We start from the raw sequence: 12,453 nt of genomic DNA, 5'->3' as shown, positions 1-12,453 counted from the left end.
CCCTAGGCTACAGCACAACACATTGCCAATTTCTTCGCCCTCTTTCACCCGCCCGATCCTGCAAACCACTTTTGCAACCCCTTCCGGGGTGGCACTATCCTCCGATACACCATGCCGGCGTTTCCAAAAACTTTGACGCAAAGCACGCTTCCCTCCAGCCATCCACCAGCCCCATCCAATGTTTGCCGACATCACGGCATACCATACGCCAATGAGACTTCGGTCTGCGTAGCGAACAAGGAAATGGGTCCGCGTAGCGGACGCAGATATCACCAATTTTTGGGACGTACATTTCTGTTCTTTACAACAAAAGTACTGGTTGGATTTCCACCAAACACACAAAAACACAATTTCTGACCCAAGCCCCCGCTCCTGCCACAAATTTGGTGAAAATCCGTCCAGTCGTTCGGACTCTAGCCTTGCGCAAAGTTTTTCCCCATTCAATCTATGAAAAAAAAAACATTTTGGGACCCCCTATAACTTTGCCCCCCGCCCCTGCACGAAACCTCACCCAACTTGGCGAAAAAATTCAGAGCCGGCCATATACTTTCTTTTGCAAAGTGTGGTGAGGATTCTTCCAGGGGGAGCGAAGTTATAAGATGCCGAAAAAGTGATCTTCCTATGAGTTTAGCAATTTAACCATAACTACACGGCCGCTACGGGGGCCGTGTAATAGATAGAAAGGTGAGGGAAATGCCTATCTTGCCCTAACTGAACGATTTCCCTACCTATAAAACTAAGACTAAAGGAAAAGGACCTAATGTCCAAAATGATCTGTCCCTCACCCTCATACATTCAAACAAAATCATACCAGAAGTATTTGGTTATTTAACTTCAGAAAATAACATATGCATTCCAACATACGAGTCATAAACATGAATCCTTGTAACCAGGGTTGAATCCCCTTCCCATGGATCATTTCAGGATATTTCAAATCAAATTCTTTTCAATAGCCAAGTTCCACTCCAGTTATAACATAAAGTTCTTTTCATTCCATATGTCCTTCATTTGGCAAAGAATCTGTTTGTAGTTCCCAAAAGGAATTCTTAGTTTTCAAGACAATTGTTAAAGTTTCGACAACCTTCTGCTTGGCCAACCAAAAAGACTGCTTCACACAAAACATTTATAGTCAAGATAATTATTATTTTATCTGAAGGCCAAATCACTTTTCTTCTTCATAAACACATTAGTCAGGATTTTTCATTCGCAAAGATATATTTTAGTCAGGATGGTTATGCAACAGTTCCTCAATACTGTATGTTAGGGAGAATTCTCTCTTTAGGCTGAATTTCCTAACCTAGTGAGTCCCCCAGCAGCTTGCTGGATTTCTGGAGTTTGTTTTTTTCTCCTGCCAAGAGTGAGACTCTTTTTCTCCCACTCTTGGACATGATTTATGGTGTTCCTTTGACTGTTAATGTGTTTTATGGGCTATAGGGTCCTTTACGCCGTAGGGTCTCATGTGTTTTTACTATGTGTGTCACATACCACCCTCCGTGCAGTGACACAGGGGTGTCATAGTGATAGCCCATCATAGACTCGATACCCTGGGACTGACTACTGTCTCCCAGTGCATGTAAAGTCACCATTGGCTTTACTAGTCCCAAATTATTAACAGAAACCGGTACAAACCATCATATTGTGGACGTACTGGTCGGGGGTCTGTTAGTCGAGGGGGCACGTCTCCGTCCCCCCTGATCGAGTTTTGGCTGGTGGCAGTGGAAACTACTTTTTATATTCGACCGCGAATATATCCCTATGGGATTTTCCCATTGTTTGAGGCTACCAACTTTAATTATTTAATTCTCATAGCCTCGAACATACCGCCGGTTTATTTAATTAATATTAATTCGCCGGTTGGTATTTTTTGCTAGGACTCGTTTCTAAAATGGCGTTTGTGTTCTCTTCTGTGACTCCAACCCAAGTCGAGCCCTCTGTTCCACTTTTTGGCAGGCCTCTCCACAGAAGCCTCCAAAGGTGGTGCCACTCTGTCTGGGTACCACAGGGGGTGTGGGAGGGGGTTTAGGCACCCTGGACTGAGTTACCTTGGTAACTCACGTTGCACTCTTGTGTGATTGGCCCAAGTGGTGAGCCGGCCGACTCACCACTTAGCATGTTTGATTGACAGCTAGGCTGAGTGAATGGGGGTGTGCTGCATAAAAGCAGGGCTTTGGGGACTGGAACTTCAGAAGTCGCCACAGGACCTGAGAATCCGACGAGGGAGAAGCTGAGCCGACCTACCACGACGACCTACCACGACGATACCACCGGTGGAGCCCTGTGGAACCGACTCACCACTTCCCGACGACAAAGAAGATCTCCCGACTGGAGAGGCTTCTTCCCCTGACTGGTGGGCACAACCAGTTTACCTTCTTCTTTTCGCATCCCAGGCCGTCTTGTGGTCGAATTGCCTGTGCCAAGCACCCCGGCAACCGGATAGCCACTTACCACTGGACCGTGAATAAAAGGACCGCTCCTTTTACCTGAGAACTCCGCGGCTGGTTTCTTCCCTGGCAGTGCAACGGACGCCTGTCTTCCTCCCCGACGAGATCCTCTCTTCCCCCGGACGAAGCACTGACTTGCATCCGCTGCCAGGAACAACTGCCCCCGCTGGAGTCTTTTCACCACTTTAAGGTACCGAGTCAGCCAGGCCTCCCTTTCTAAAGATTGCTACAAGGTAATAATAATCCCTTAACCTTCGGGACTGGGTTGGCCGCCTTGACCTTCAAACGGGTCCCTTTCTTTTGGTCCAACTCTTTTTTGAACATTTGCAAGACTCTTGTGCACTTCAACCGTGTGACCTTGGACACATTTCGTTCTGATCCTCTTAAAGTGGATCCGGCCTTCTGAACTCTAACTTCACGGTTTTACTTGCCTCCCTCTCTTGTTTTGTTCTTATGAAAAGGGTTGGGATCTGTTTCATATTATACTCTGCTTTTCTCTCCCTTTTAAAACGAATTATTAGAGTGCCATCTGCGTTAAGCGCTCACCGCTGTCTGAAAATAAGTGGGGCTTTACTTGAGACTTGTCTAAAATTCTCTAAGGGATAGTATATCTTTTAGTGACCCTGCTTTTTTAATTGCTTACTATTAGTGCCTGTGTGTTTTTCTAGATGTGGTTTTAAATAAATAATTATATCTCTTTTACACCAAGCTCTGGTCAGTGTTTACTTGTTCTACTGTGCTCTTCTGACCTATGGTGAATACTCTGTATACTGCCCAACTCTTCTTGAGGGAAGTCTGACTGCTCAGCCACAGCTACCAAGTGAATCTGTGTGGTACAGACTGCTACCAAGTGGGTTTACTGCCAAACACCTGTAGTCTTAAATCTTTTGCAGTGGTCCCAGAGGGAACTGCACAGGTTTCTGCCTAACAATGTAGTATAATTTAGTGTGTTTTGGAGTGTAGCGCCACTACATGGGATTACATTATTGCTATAATGTGGTAGACATAGCCAGCCAGATGTCGCCAGTGTAACATATGGATATGCAAATGAAGACAGACTACAGATATTAAAAGCACACCATTTTTTTTTCTCTCACTTGAAATGCCTCATTCACAGGAGACCACATTGGCTATCTAATTGACTGACTTAATTAACAAATACTAACACCGATTCTAACTCATTAACATTATAATGTGTTCTCCATGTGGAAAAATGAGGCAGGCTGAGATTCATTTTTAAACGTGCATTTAGATTTTTTTTTTTCTTTGCTCTGTTCACTGTCTTTGCAGGAAATCACTCCGCATACTAGGAAATCAGTTAGATACAGTTGCCTACTGTAAAAGTGAGCTATTGTTGAGGAAGGAGGATATGATATTGTGAATTTGATTGGCGACGTGTAAGCCTGGGGGATGTAACTGAGGTTTCTTGAGGTAGCTCTGAGAGAACGAAGGGAAGAAGACATTTTGCGGAGCTGCAGTGAGGTCACATTTGCTGGGCTGCTGTGAGGAGCTGGACCACTGCCCTTCAGAGACTGGCTATTTTGGTCTCACTTGGCACCGGCTTGAGAACTGCAGATTGAACTGCACGTTCTCGCTGTGTGTTTTAAAGAAAAAAGAAAGCCCTGGGTCACTTCTCGGAGGTGACAAGCCAGGAGATTTCACGTGCGGAAAAGCTATAAACAACTGGTAATTGTCACGTAAAACTTGAGGGAGTGTCGTGTGAATGAAGTCTTTTTCAGGGAGGAAAGATATCGCTAGGGAATCACTGTGTTTAAATGCCACATTATAATGTTGCCATCTAAATGCTGTCATATTGATGTACTGTTCTTTTCATTGTTGCAAATGTAAAATGAAATGCGTTGTATTATTGCATTTGTTTCTCTTCTGTTTATTTTAGAAAGGACTGCCTCGCAAAGCTGGTAATGTACTATTTTGAAATGAAACTATTATAGCACACCGCCTGTGTAAGGGTGTTTTTGCTTCTGTTTTTCTTTGGTGCATTTAAACCATACCATACAAGAAAAGGGGAGGTTTTTAGGTATATACATGTCAAATTTCCTATACAGATGAAGTAATGTCATTAGCAGTTATAAATAGTTGTGTGCGTGATTCCACTCAGGGTATGTGTGTGTGGCTTCTGAGTGGAATATAATACAATAGTCAGCTGAGCATACATGAGTCAGCAGAGAGAGGCCTCTGGAAATATAATCTCACTAATGTAAATAAATTAGTGATAATACCACAGGGGTTTGTGAACGCTTTATGTGAAAATTGTGGTATCCATAAATGTAGGTCAGAGGCCTCTAGTGATCACACGAACAGACCAAGCAAGAAGAAGGGGGTTTTGTATATTAGGGCCACAAATAGAAAAGAAAGCTATGCTCACCACTATACCACAACAAAATGCATACCAACAAAATGTATCTGTGTACTGAAATAATGCATAGTCACTATACCACCATAAAGCCAAACCCAATCTAAATGCAAGGAGTAGTCATTGCTAAATTACCTTTGTTTTTGGCGGTAAGAAAATACCGCTAGGCCCCAAATTTACACAAAATACCCTACAATACACAGTAGTGGAGTTGGCACTTCTTTTCCACTACAACCTTCTACCACCTTCATAGTACTTCAAATCATCATCTTCCAGTTTGTACTTTGTGAGGTTTGTTCCACACTTTCCACACTTAAATCCTTAATGGGGAAAGTTAAACCAACATCTGCTTCTTGATCAAGTCTTTTGACATGCAATACCATGGGTTTATAACATCTTCCACGATTATAAGTTTCCACAATGACAATGATTCTCAAATTGACCTGTTTGCCACAGGCAATGCAGGTTATAATTCTCTCCCCCTTGATCCTTTCTACAAGGAGGGCTTTTCTCCTGCGATCTCGGTTTCCATTTTACAAAACCTATTGGCTGTTGACACTATAGTTTACAGCTTTCTCCCATGTTTTGTCTTATATTGGGATTGCTTCTTTCAAATAGCCTTCATAGTCTTTGGCTTTGACAATGCAGATTATAATGTCCCAAACCTTCTTTAGGACACTTCTATCCCCTTTCTTGGCTTTGGTAATGTGGGTTACAATATTCGCCTCTTCGGCATTTCTCATTGGGGTGATAGCATTCACTTTGCTTATTTATTACCCCCCTTTGGCTTGGGCAATGCAGGTTGCAATATTCTCTTATTCAACCTTTCTCACTGGAGTTGTGTGCCCAATTTGCATTGATTTAAAAGTTCAGTATTCAAAATGCACTTCCTCACAAAGCAGGCTACTAAAGAGCACCCCGGGGTCCCCTAGATCAGGCAAAGTCACCAGTATGTACTGGCATCTCCTTTGGACTCGCTGCTTCTGGGATCGTCTGCACTTCCTTTTCATTTGACAGCTCCGGTCAGCTTCCTGCTGTTCACACGGTCTGTCAATGGAGCTTACTCTGCACCATATGCACTCAGGTGAAAGGCTTGCACTGGTGCAATATGCAGGGCATGGTGAGCTTCTCTCTTCCGCAAGACAGCTGGGCTTTTCACCACTTCCCGCTGCACGTCGTTTGCATTGTCTAAGGAATCTGACCTCTGCCAAAGTTTCAGTATAACGTCCCGCTCTCATCAAAGCGACGGTGCCTGATCTGCATCCTCCTGCTGCTTCCGCTGCTTTTCCTGCTCTCCAATGGTCTATACCTGAAAAGCCTTTGCATGTTTAAAGGTCCCGCTCAGGTGTCGGTCATTACAACCACTAGACCGCTCATGATCGTTTAGTAACTCTGTACTCCTCTTCCTCGTCTCAGTACAAAGAGCATTATAGACTTGAAGTCCATAACGTTGTAAGTGTTTTTGACAACAGAATCTTCAATTTTACAATAAGCTATTAAGACTGTGTGATCATTAGGGAAATTGTTCAAAGGGTATTCCCATTCCTCCTGAAATGAGTCCCCTCCCTGTGATCCTCACACAGACCACCACCCCCACCGTCACGATCAGGTAGAGTCTGCCTTACCCTAGTCACATGAGAAGGGGTCCAGGCCAAGTTCTGTGGGATGATCACCTCCGATTCCTCCCAGTTGTCAATTGAGAGGTGTGGATGAGGACCTATTGCACTCCTTCAGACCATAAGCAGGTAGGATTAGCTTACATGTTGGCAGCAGCCAAACGTTGTATTGCTAAGCTTTTGAAGAGTTACTCATTAAATCTATGGCAGAACAAACTTTGGTTTATATTATTTGTAGTGGAAAAATCCCAGCATTGTTAAGGATTTCAATCAGGCAGTACACCCGGGTCTCAGCCTACCATGCAATGAACACATTAAATACTTATTTATTGTGTCTATAGGTTCAATATTCTGAGTGATATACCACTCATATCACACCCCTTCTCAAAATACCCCCAGGTTACAATGGACCAGGAATCAGGCTGGTTGGTAAAGGTAATATTTATTTATTTATTTAAAATTTAAATCAAACATAGGTTTTAATATATGGGGCAGCAATCACCAATGTGGTGACAATGCAAATCAGAAAGTAAGTAAGGCAGTTGAATTCACTTTTGAGCAGCACAAAAGATAAAACACAGAGAAAAGAACACTTTTGGCTTGTTGAAAAGATAGAGCTTAGGTTAAGATTTCCCACTGCAAATTTCTCAACTCACAAAGAAGCAATTCTACACAGATGTAAGTAAACAGCAGGTATTCAGGAATATAGATCAGAGTACAGTGTTTGAATGCAATCTTCCCTCCCCAAACAAGAGAGAAAAACGTTTTGGAAATTCTACACCTTTTAAAATGACATTCGAAAAATGGTTCAGCAAAACAATGAAAAGTGTGCAAAAATCCTTAAATAGATATAAATTCCTATGGGAGCAACACTGAAAAGATCCCAACAAACATAAGCTATAACATGAGCAACAGTACACACTTTTAAATCAGACTGGAAGTTTGGAAATACTTTGAATGGGAAAACACACGGGTAAAGCTTTTGCAAAAATGCGAATTCCCGCCTATTTTCCACTATGCGGTTTTTAATAGAAACTGGTAAAATATACTGTTTCTGGATGCAGTTGTGGATGTAGCTAAAGGTCTTAGGTTTAGGTCAGAGTTGAAATTAAGTCTCTAGCTATAATTTCGAGGAAGTTATACGAGTTTGAATGAGAGGTATTTTTGAAAATAAAGGCACGAAAATGAAAACAGAAATCAGTTTTTACAATGCGAATATGCTCTAAACTAGGGTATTCAGGCTGGTTGCCATTTTGAAACACAGTAAGCTCCAGAGTGGTCCGCGGAAACCAACCCCAGCACCTCCGTGTCTACCTTGGAGGACTCAGCCGGATTACCCGAGGGATGATTAAGGGTTTGGGATTTCACAAGACAAAAGGATTTTAAAGAAATTATCACTAGCACAAGGAATCAAAAGCATGGTTTCAAGACTGGGGTGACAATATTATAGGTTAAGTTAAAGATGGGATGGGTTATAGATTGCGATAGGACAAGGCAAGGCAAATATACTGTGGGTTACTATGATTCCTATTGATACTTCTAGTCCCTTGTAATTTAAGATTGGACCATCAGGTTCTGGTCAGCACGGATCGGTCTACAGACAGCAGGGCACTTCTGGCAGGATAGGTCCACTGGGCGGTTCTGGTCAGTTGGACTGGCACCTCAGACTGGACTGGATTGGATTGGCCCTTCTGGTTGCTGCACACTGTAGATCAGTGGGATGGCGAGTTTCAGCAGGCAAGCATTAATGGTAGCAAGCCAGACTGTATCAGAATTGTTTCCGTTTGGTTTTGGGATGGTTTCAGGATTTGGGCCTAGCTGAAAAAGAGTTCAGCACTGCTGAGGACTGGTTGTCACGTCGCCGCCTTCGGGTGGCCGCTGGCGGGTATGGAACAATTGGCGTTGGCGGCGCCATTAGGTGGTGCTGGGGTTTTCCTTCCCACTTCCTGGTTTGGCGGTCTAGTCTTTTTGTTTTGGTTCCCCATTTCCGTATTTAGCCTCGCCCCTTTCTGGGCTCTGTGCGTTGCAACTTTCTCTCTTTCGCTCTGTTGCCGTGCTGCCTTGTACTTTCACTACGCTGCTTTTACTGTTGTTGCTTTTCGCTTCCCCCATGCGCGTGGTTCAGTTTTCCCGTGCCGGTTCTGCCCTGCCTTTTCTCCCCCCTCTCTCTCTCTCCTCTTGCGGTTTACGTACCTGCTTGTGGCTTCCCTTCCTTGTCTGTTTTCTCTCTCTGGCATCTATCCCTTACCTTTTCTTCCCGATCCTGCCTGCTGCCATCCGGACTGCTTTCTTCATTTCTGCTCCTGGTACCCTTGCAATCCGGTACCCGGACCCGGTGTACTTACAACGTAGTGGAACTCGCTCTCCCTTCCTGAGCGCTGCCATCCGCTCCTTCTCCGATTCTGCTTCGGATCGGGACCTTTTTTTCCTGCTGCATTGTGGAACTTGTACCTCTGTCCAAGAGGCTGTCTTCCGCTCCTCTGCCTCGGAGCTATTGCCATCTAGTCCGGACTACCTTGACATCCATCACGATCTGGACGAGTCCATCTGCTGCTACATCCATCACGTTCTGGACGAGTTCAGTTTCTGCTACATCCACAGAGAGGTTTTTTTTAAGCGGCTGCTTTTTTTCCTCTCCAATTGGTCCCTGCGGGAAGGGCGTCGGCTGCTTCCCCGTTTAGCAGGGAATCAGGGTGGCTTCTTACCGCGGACAACCGTATCTCTTCTCAAAGAAGAAAAAATCAAAGAAGAAGCTTACCAGGCGAGAAGTGTCCTCAGAAGATCCAGGTGAGGAGGACGGGGAGGTGGACATTGATATTGCTGATAGCCCACGTATCACGTCTGAGCTTGACAGTTTGCAACACCAAGAGGATATATCAATGGCTACCCCTGAACAGGCCCAGGAGCTGCTTACAGCTATGCAGAATGTGACACTGGAATTACAGGCTGTTAAAGCTGAAAATACATCTCTTAGGCAGCGGGTTGACCGCTTTGAACAGTCCCGAAGTGACCTTCCTCCTATGCCCTTAGCCTGTGGCAAATATGATGGTTTGCTTAACAAATTCAAGGGGTTTATGGAGGCTTGTATCATATATTATACTTTCAGACCCCAGACCTATGCTTCAGATCAGGCCCGCATAGGATTTCTGATATCCAATCTAACGGGTAATGCTCTATCCTGGGCTACTCCACTGGTGACCAGTGCCAGTCCTTTACTACAAGATTATTCTGGGTTCACCGCCCGGTTCAAGTCGGCCTTTGAGAGACAAGAGACCGCGGTGGTTGCCAGTGAACAGTTACTAGACGTTCGACAGGGAAACTCTGATCTATTGTCCTACATATCCCGCTTTAAACGGGTTGCCGCAGACGCAGGCTGGCAGGAGAATGCCCAATACACCATCTTTCATCGAGGTCTGAGAGAAGAAATTAAAGACGAGTTAGCAAGGGTAACCAGACCCGCCACGCTAACCGACCTGTGGTCTACGGTGATTCAGCTGGATTTCCGCTTATCAGAAAGGCGTTCTGAACGTCGGAGACATCGTGGGTTTCCTGCCAGGAGATTTCACGTGCGGAAAAGCTATAAACAACTGGTAATTGTCACGTAAAACTTGAGGGAGTGTCGTGTGAATGAAGTCTTTTTCAGGGAGGAAAGATATCGCTAGGGAATCACTGTGTTTAAATGCCACATTATAATGTTGCCATCTAAATGCTGTCATATTGATGTACTGTTCTTTTCATTGTTGCAAATGTAAAATGAAATGCGTTGTATTATTGCATTTGTTTCTCTTCTGTTTATTTTAGAAAGGACTGCCTCGCAAAGCTGGTAATGTACTATTTTGAAATGAAACTATTATAGCACACCGCCTGTGTAAGGGTGTTTTTGCTTCTGTTTTTCTTTGGTGCATTTAAACCATACCATACAAGAAAAGGGGAGGTTTTTAGGTATATACATGTCAAATTTCCTATACAGATGAAGTAATGTCATTAGCAATTATAAATAGTTGTGTGCGTGATTCCACTCAGGGTATGTGTGTGTGGCTTCTGAGTGGAATATAATACAATAGTCAGCTGAGCATACATGAGTCAGCAGAGAGAGGCCTCTGGAAATATAATCTCACTAATGTAAATAAATTAGTGATAATACCACAGGGGTTTGTGAACGCTTTATGTGAAAATTGTGGTATCCATAAATGTAGGTCAGAGGCCTCTAGTGATCACACGAACAGACCAAGCAAGAAGAAGGGGGTTTTGTATATTAGGGCCACAAATAGAAAAGAAAGCTATGCTCACCACTATACCACAACAAAATGCATACCAACAAAATGTATCTGTGTACTGAAATAATGCATAGTCACTATACCACCATAAAGCCAAACCCAATCTAAATGCAAGGAGTAGTCATTGCTAAATTACCTTTGTTTTTGGCGGTAAGAAAATACCGCTAGGCCCCAAATTTACACAAAATACCCTACAATACACAGTAGTGGAGTTGGCACTTCTTTTCCACTACAACCTTCTACCACCTTCATAGTACTTCCGTGTCTACCTTGGAGGACTCAGCCGGATTACCCGAGGGATGATTAAGGGTTTGGGATTTCACAAGACAAAAGGATTTTAAAGAAATTATCACTAGCACAAGGAATCAAAAGCATGGTTTCAAGACTGGGGTGACAATATTATAGGTTAAGTTAAAGATGGGATGGGTTATAGATTGCGATAGGACAAGGCAAGGCAAATATACTGTGGGTTACTATGATTCCTATTGATACTTCTAGTCCCTTGTAATTTAAGATTGGACCATCAGGTTCTGGTCATCACGGATCGGTCTACAGACAGCAGGGCACTTCTGGCAGGATAGGTCCACTGGGCGGTTCTGGTCAGTTGGACTGGCACCTCAGACTGGACTGGATTGGATTGGCCCTTCTGGTTGCTGCACACTGTAGATCAGTGGGATGGCGAGTTTCAGCAGGCAAGCATTAATGGTAGCAAGCCAGACTGTATCAGAATTGTTTCCGTTTGGTTTTGGGATGGTTTCAGGATTTGGGCCTAGCTGAAAAAGAGTTCAGCACTGCTGAGGACTGGTTGTCACGTCGCCGCCTTCGGGTGGCCGCTGGCGGCTATGGAACAATTGGCGTTGGCGGCGCCATTAGGTGGTGCTGGGGTTTTCCTTTCCACTTCCTGGTTTGGCGGTCTAGTCTTTTTGTTTTGGTTCCCCATTTCCGTATTTAGCCTCGCCCCTTTCTGGGCTCTGTGCGTTGCAACTTTCTCTCTTTCGCTCTGTTGCCGTGCTGCCTTGTACTTTCACTACGCTGCTTTTACTGTTGTTGCTTTTCGCTTCCCCATGCGCGTGGTTCAGTTTTCCCGTGCCGGTTCTGCCCTGCCTTTTCTCCCCCCTCTCTCTCTCTCCTCTTGCGGTTTACGTACCTGCTTGTGGCTTCCCTTCCTTGTCTGTTTTCTCTCTCTGGCATCTATCCCTTACCTTTTCTTCCCGATCCTGCCTGCTGCCATCCGGACTGCTTTCTTCATTTCTGCTCCTGGTACCCTTGCAATCCGGTACCCGGACCCGGTGTACTTACAACGTAGTGGAACTCGCTCTCCCTTCCTGAGTGCTGCCATCCGCTCCTTCTCCGATTCTGCTTCGGATCGGGACCTTTTTTTCCTGCTGCATTGTGGAACTTGTACCTCTGTCCAAGAGGCTGTCTTCCGCTCCTCTGCCTCGGAGCTATTGCCATCTAGTCCGGACTACCTTGACATCCATCACGATCTGGACGAGTCCATCTGCTGCTACATCCATCACGTTCTGGACGAGTTCAGTTTCTGCTACATCCACAGAGAGGTTTTTTTTAAGCGGCTGCTTTTTTTCCTCTCCAATTGGTCCCTGCGGGAAGGGGGTCGGCTGCTTCCCCGTTTAGCAGGGAATCAGGGTGGCTTCTTACCGCGGACAACCGTATCTCTTCTCAAAGAAGAAAAAATCAAAGAAGAAGCTTACCAGGCGAGAAGTGTCCTCAGAAGATCCAGGTGA

The sequence above is a fragment of the Ambystoma mexicanum genome, chromosome 3p, assembly GCF_040938575.1.
Source record: "Ambystoma mexicanum isolate Mex_15411 chromosome 3p, UKY_AmexF1_1, whole genome shotgun sequence".
In the NCBI taxonomy this organism is placed as follows: Eukaryota; Metazoa; Chordata; class Amphibia; order Caudata; family Ambystomatidae; genus Ambystoma; species Ambystoma mexicanum.
The sequence above is the reverse complement of the archived record's forward strand: the minus strand, read 5'-3'. Positions refer to the sequence as shown.